Below are 7,771 nucleotides of genomic sequence, written 5' to 3'. Positions count from 1 at the left end.
AAAAAAAAAGAGTGGAGTCGTCGCCCGACGTCGTGTACATAGTGCATGATATTGTTGATGAAAATGCATTTGAAAAACAACAATGTAATATTACTGTAAGAAGGAAAATAAGATAGATAAAAGCATTAGTTAAGTAAGATTATACTAATCTAGTTGATTTTTCCTTAAATATTATAGAGAATTTGGATAATCATAAGTCTTGTTATAAAGAGGCAATTGTTTTTACAAATAATCTTCTCAATTAGTGCTTTTTATGAACGAGAAGATTGAATCTCTTTATAAAAACCAGACATAAGAGCTTGTTAAAAAACCATGAGACTAGTAGATTATTGGGGGTAAATGGGTTTATAGTAGGAAAGATGGAATCTTAAGGGTTGAGGATACTAGATTTTAAACATAACTAGTTGCTAAAGACTTGACACGAAGACAATTGACTTCAATTAAGAGTTTATATAGTTGTGAAGCATAGTTCCATCCAAGTTGTTGTAACCTAATTTTGATCAATTGATTTTTAATTTAATTTTTATGAGGTTTAAAATGTAAAATTAATTAAAAAAAGTGATTTGTCAGCTTGTACGAAAACTAGGGACTATAATATGCCTTTTCCATTATATCCTTACCTTTAAGATAATAATAGCTATCTGCTTTGAATTTGATTCTAATTCAAACTTCAAAAAAGAAAATAAATTTGATTGAGACTTTACTTCTCGTAACCGATAAGACTCTTGCATTATAAATATTGATCTTAGTGTATGAAGAAAAGAAGGACGATTAGAGAAAAACCCTAAAGGAAGAGACCTTAAGAGGAGGTCATTACCAAAAACTCTAAAAAAGATAAACATAAAAAAAGAGGTGCGGCGAACCCTATACTAGCTGTTGCATCCCTCAACCCTATTTTTTAGCTTAGTCTACCTAGACTTCGACTTTAGCAGCCGTATGCCTAGATAAGTTTCCTTTCTTCATTGCTAAAATAATTAACTAGTTACTGTTGCATGCATACTTGAGCCTTTCACGCATGGCTGGGCTAGATCCAGCCTAAAAAGAAAAAAAAAGTGGATCAGGTCTAGGCTTTAAGCCTGGCCTATCCAAACTATGTTTGCTAAGGATGTGCTTGACAAAACACACTCTTATGCTTTGGCCATAATTTTTGTACCCATTCTAATTTGATATTTGACCAAACAAACCCCCCTTTTGATAACATAAAATTTCAAAAATATTTAGGGCCTTTGTTGATTTATTTGTGGGCCTCTCACACTTTGTTTTATTTTTTCCTTTATGTTTGTATTTTTTGTAGATGTGCTCAATTTGTAGACTATTACTATTAAATACAAATATGTTGTGCAATGTTTTTTGTTACTTCCATCTAAAAAGGACAAATAATAATAAAGGATAAACAAGAAAAAAATGGCATAGAAAATTTCTTCTTCAAATTCATTTTTTCAAAAAATTTCACTAACACAAGAATCAATAGTATCGTATTTTTTTTAGATTTGTGCGATATTTACCAATACCAAAATTGAAAATATTCGTAAGAATTATTCACTAACGCCAGTGTCAGGAACATGAAAGGAAGAATAAAAAAAGAAAAAGGAGAACAAATTCTTAGTAATTTTAGACAAAACCAACAATGCAGTCTACCTTAGATAGGATGCTTCAGGGGTGATAATATCTTTTCTTTTGCGTAACCAATCTCATAACATAGAATCTCTGTTGGTCAATTAGGGTTTCTAATGACCATAATAATCGATGACAACTACATAAACAAGATTTTTTTCCTTAAAAGAACAAGATGCCAAATATATGTTCATTTTTCAAATTGAGATTATTTTTTTAATCGGCTGTCATGATGTCCAGGTGTGACACAAGTATTACTTACTATGATTGCTTTGTTTGATTTAAAGCTTGAGCAACTATATGTAAAAATAACTTTTCTATATAATAAGCTAGAGGAAATGATCTACATGCATTATCCAGATGGTTTTATTGCTCAAGGTTAGAAAAACAATGTATGCTTGTCAAAGAACTCATTTTATAGCTTGAATCAGTCATAAAGGTAATGGTATAAAATGGTTGATACTTTTATGCTTGGATGCAATTACTTTAGAAATGACAATGATAGTTGTATGTTTTTCAAAAAGATCTCAAATGATTCATTTATGTACTTGTTAATGACATGTTGATTACCTCAAAGAACATATATGAAATTAGCAATTTGAAGAATTAATTGAGTAGTGAGTTTTAGATGAAGGATTTAGGTACAACCAATAAGATCTTAGGTATACAAATATGCAAAGATTAAAGTTCTAACAAGTTATACTTATCACAAAGAAAGGATTTTAAGAATGTACTTGAATGTTTTGATATGCAAGACTGCAAGCCAATTAATACTCTATTTACAACTCATTTTAGGTTATTTTTAACTTTTTCACCATAAACCAAGGAAAAGAACACATGTCAAATGTTTCATATGCAATTGTTAGGAGCATTATGAATATTATGGTCTATACTCATCCATAAATTTCACATGTTATTAGTATAATCAGCAGGTTTATTATAAATCCTAGTAAAGTTCACAGGCATACCATGAAATAGATACTCTGTTATCTTAAAAATACTATATATATTGATATGATATATAATAGAAGTAGTGGCACTATAAGTAATGTTAAAGGTTTAGTAAAATCAAATTATATTTGTCGTACCCTTGCGGTAGAGTGCGAAGTCACGACGATTCTCAATTGATTTCAGGTTTCATTGTTTTTTTTTTGTTTTATGGATAAATGAGTCACCACTTAGTATTATGGTCACTAGGAAACCTAACTGGTCTTTCAGAGATTCTAAAAAAAGGGACTGGTTATATAAAAGAAAGATATTAGCACCCCTAATACGCTCTACCTAAGGTAAACTGTTTGGTGTTTGGTTTGCCTTATAATTGCTATTGAGTTGTTGGTTTTTTTTTTGTAAAAATCCCATCTTTTTTTACAGGTTTGATTCAAACTAAATTGATTAAGATAGAAATCTAAAGAGATTCCATGTATTTTGAAAGCTTACTTTTCCCTTAGTATTTTAAGAGTTTGTGACTCGTAAATCACAAGGAGGAGGAACAAAAATTTAGGAATTTAGGGCGCTTTAAAAAAAAATATTTTTTTCCTTAGTGTTTTATACTCTTACGGCTCATAAACCGTAGAATTAAAAATTGAAATGTCCTCGATTATAATCAAGGCTTCTTTCAAGGATGTATGCAGATTTATTATTTTTAGAAAATTATTTTGGATATTTACCACTTCGGGTTTCTTTATCCAAATATTAACAGTGAATAATAGCAAATTATTCCCAACAATATTTTGGACACTTGTCCTTTAAAGATTTATTTATCCAAACATTAATAGTGAATAATAGATGAATTTCTCCCAAAATAAAATTTTTATATTTTTTGGAATATTGGCCAACACCCTTTGGAATTTTACAAACATGTTGTAAAATCCACAAATGCAAGAAAATAATTTTTGTGTTTAAGAAATCCATGCGAAAACACATTTTCAAAACTTCCAATATTTTTTCTATAAAAAAAAGTTCAAAAACATGTTAGGGTATTGGCCATATGCAACGCATAAGAAAATATTTTTTGATATATATGTATATTTGTCACATTACATGGAAAATCAAGTATTCTAAATACAAGTTTGATATGTTTTTTTACAACACAAAAAATAAAATCCAAACCTTGAAATAAATATGTCAGAAAATAAATCTCTTTCCTTTCCTTTTATTTTTTATCCAGAAAAAAAAAGGTCTGGCCGGGTCACTTGCCCAAGCAAGGTAAGTGACCCGTCTGGACACATACAACTTAATGAAAGTTGGTGAGTTACTATTCAAGTGAATTAAATTTTACTTGAACAATAACACATGCAACCAAGAAATGCATGCAAAACTGAATAACGGACCTGGAGAAAAATGAAGGAGTTGCAACGATAATAAAGGGGTGCTAACTGGTCTGTCCATGTTTGTTTGTTCAAGCTCTTTTTCTTTTTGTTCTCTGCTTGCGCCGGTCTCTTGCGAATCCTGCTTGTTTTGAATGCCAAAGATGACATACCAGCCGATGGGCAAAGCTTCTGCCTTCTCGCCTCTGGTAACCAACATAAAGACTCTTTCTCTTTCCTTTCTCCTCTCTTTGTTTTAGTCTTCTTTGTTTCTTTTGTTTCTCTTTTTTCATTTCTCTCTCTTTTTTTTCTCTACCTCTGCTTTTTTTTTCTTTCCCCGTTTCATTCAAGGTCTTCTAGTAACCCCCGGATGAAAGAAAACCCTTTTTTTTTCTTCTTCTCTCTGTTGTTGGTCTCTCTCTCCCTCCCCTTTTCTTCTTTTTTTGTTGTCCGCTCCTTTTGTTTTTACTGTAACTTCATTCCTCTAAAGACTTTCACAGATGAACCCTTGTTCTCTGTGTTTTTTCCTTCACTCTTTTACTGCTTGCCTTTCTTGTGTTTTTTTTCTATGCTTTTTCTCTCTCTATTTTCCTTTCTTTTTATGCTCTTTTTTCCTACCATTTTCACTCCTTTTTGTGTTCTTTTTTTGCTGCTTTTTTGGTCTTTTTTTTTCTGCCCCTGTTAGGTTATTAGAAGGGCTTATATATAGTCTAAATATGTCTCTATATAGGAAGGATTCAATGCATTAATCCTAGGACACAAATCCCTACTGATTTGCAATTAAAAAACACAAAAAGAAAGCTACAATATTTTGATTTTGATCTTGTGCTTACGTCTGATTTCTTTCTAGTTTTAGAGGATGGTGTGGCTCTTTTCTTTCCTTCCATAGGGCCAGCTGCTCCCTTTGAAATGGGGCAACAAAAACGTGGTTTTCAACTCCAAAAATCAGACATGATGATAAAGGAAAAATAGTAGGAATTTGTAGCAAAAAAAAAGGAAAGAAATCAGATGGAGGGTGCAGGAAAGAAATCAGACAAGGGAGGGGTTGTTCTCAAAATGACAATCATAAAAATAAGAGCAAAACTTGATCAACTCCCTTATTTTTATTTTTTGATCAAATCTCTGTTCTTTAATTTCTTCATCCTGTAAAATTTCTTTCTAATTTTATCTTCAATCAACTTCTTTATTTTAGCACCTTTTCCATTGGTCTTTGGTCCAAAAATAAATTCAAATTGGCCTGCAATTGGTCTTTAAACTTTATGCGTCTTGCAATTGTGTCCCTAAAAACTTGAGCAAAAATCTTTCTTACTACAGAAATCCCTACTTTCACACTAGATATTCAAAAGCGTATATCTTGAGCTTCTGACATTGAAATCAAGTGATTTAAGAGTCCAAAATTATCTACACATTTAGAACTATAACTTTGATGAAGGAGTCAAAGTGAGATAAAATCTTTTTATAGAATAGAAACTCGCGGTAATCTAGTTGGTCAAAAAGGATTTCCGGGCCTAACTCAAAAACTAACGAATGTCGAGAATCCTGATATGACTAAGGGTATGAACTAAGAACAAAAATCATAAAAAATAGGCCAAAAATAGAATTTTTTTAAGTGCAGACTTGAGTCAATATCCTTCTCGCGGTAGAATTCTCTACCTTCATGTTAGATATTCAAACAGGAATATCTTGAGCTTTTGACATCAAAATCAAACGATTCAAGAGCCCAAAATTATCTACACATCTAGGACTACAACTTTGATGAAGGAGTTGAAGTGAGATAAAATCTTTTTATAGAACATAAATTGACAGTAATCTAGTTGGTTAAAAAGGATTTCCAGGTCTAACTCAAAAACTGATGAATGCCAAGAATCTTGATATGACTGAAAATATGAACTAGGAATAAAAATCACAAAAACTAAGCCAAAAATAGAAATTTTTTAGTGCAGACTCGGGTCAATATCCTTTTCACGGTAAAATTCTCTACCTTCACGTTGGATTTTCAAACATGAATATCTTGAGCTTCTGATATCGAAATCAAGCGATTCAAAATCCCAAAATCATTTACGCATCTAGTAATACAACTTTGATGAAGGATTTAAAGTAAGTTAAAATCATTTTAGAGAAGAGAATTTGGCAATAATCTAGTTGGTCAAAAAGGTTTTTGATCTGACAATGTTAAAACATCCAAATCTGACTGAGAATCTACCCTACGAACAATGATCCTTAGGAACAAATAAAGGTATAGGTCAATTTTTTAACATGTTATGAGTGATAAAATATAGCTAGGATGATCAGATATCGTACGAAACCAAATCAAAATCAGAGCCTAAGTTGGAAGAAAAAAATTACGATGGTAGCAAAACCTTTTTTTTTTAGTGCAAATTCTGAGAGATTTATTCAACCTTAAAGACTAGATAAAAAGAAATGAATTTAGCATTATGAAGACTCCTGATCAACCTAAGAAAACCTTATGATTTTGGTAGCAAAGGGAAAGGATAAAAAGAGCGGAAAACAGCTCAAACAGGGTTTTGAAAAAATATTTCTTTTTCTACTTTTATCAATCTTCCAATAAACATAAGTTAAACTCCCATACTCAGTTTAAAAGAGGTATACAACATCTGCATCATGTGGGGTTCAAAAATAAGTAACAATAATACTAGTAGTTTAGATAGAAGAAAATCACTAACAGGTTATATTTTCACTATTTTAGGGTATGTCATTAGTTGGAAAGAAATTTTGCAATCTATTTTGTTCTTATCAACAATAAAGGCTAAGCATATGACATTGACAAAGAAAATGAAAGAAACTCTATAACTACAAGGTTTGGTTAATAATTTTTATTTATCACATGAGTTGATCATTGTGCATTATAATGACTAAAGTGCTAGTCTAGCTAAGATTCTAATGTATCATGAAAGGATCAAATATATTAATGTCAAGTTTCACTTTATTCTAGATATCATGTCATAGGATACATTTCAATGCAAAAGATTGTTACAGCTAAAAACCCTACTTATATATTGACAAATCATATCTCTGTAATTAAGTCAAAAACTTAATTGGTTTGTGTAGTACTTGAAAGATGCTCAGTGGAGGAAATTAGAGAGGAGTTTAAGTTTCATAAGTTGACTCAATTTAAATTAAAATGGAAATTTATTATATTTATCTTAAATTATAGCTCTATATAAGGAAATAAATACCTATATTAACCTAATCCATAAAAAAATCTAAAGTTATCAGTTTTATATATTAAGGTTTATTTATGTGTTTAAATTCTCTATACTTTCATGGCTAAATAGAAGAGATAAAATATAAGTTTTAAGTTACTTTCAGATTTTGCATGTTATGGTAATTTTATGTGATATTTTGTAATTTTTTACTTTTTCAAATGAATTTTTCTAATAATCTCATTTATGGAGTAGATTTAAGTTGCCTAATTAATTTTACGTGCTCCTATATAATGAATTATGCTTATTCTTTTATATTTCTTTAAAATTGATTTGAAAATTTAAGATTGTTTTCACTATAATTCCCAAAATTTCTATTGTGCTTCACTTTGATGACATTATGTTTAGTAGAGTTAGCCATGGGAAATGGAAGGTTTCCTAAGAGGGATTTCATAGGAATTAATAGATCATTGTAAAACTTTTAAAGAGTTAAATTATTCATATATTATTTAACCCAAAAAAATGCTTAAATACTATTTTTCATCTTTCAATCGAAAATTTTCAAAATTATATGAACTAAAGTTGTTTTACAAATGATTAGCCTCTTTTCACTCAAAAGATATTTCAAACTTAATTAGTTATTTATATATATATATATATATATATATATATATATATATATATATA

Source organism: Populus euphratica, unplaced genomic scaffold (assembly GCF_000495115.2).
Source record: "Populus euphratica unplaced genomic scaffold, PopEup_1.0 scaffold103.1, whole genome shotgun sequence".
In the NCBI taxonomy this organism is placed as follows: Eukaryota; Viridiplantae; Streptophyta; class Magnoliopsida; order Malpighiales; family Salicaceae; genus Populus; species Populus euphratica.
Note: the sequence above shows the minus strand (reverse complement) of the source record.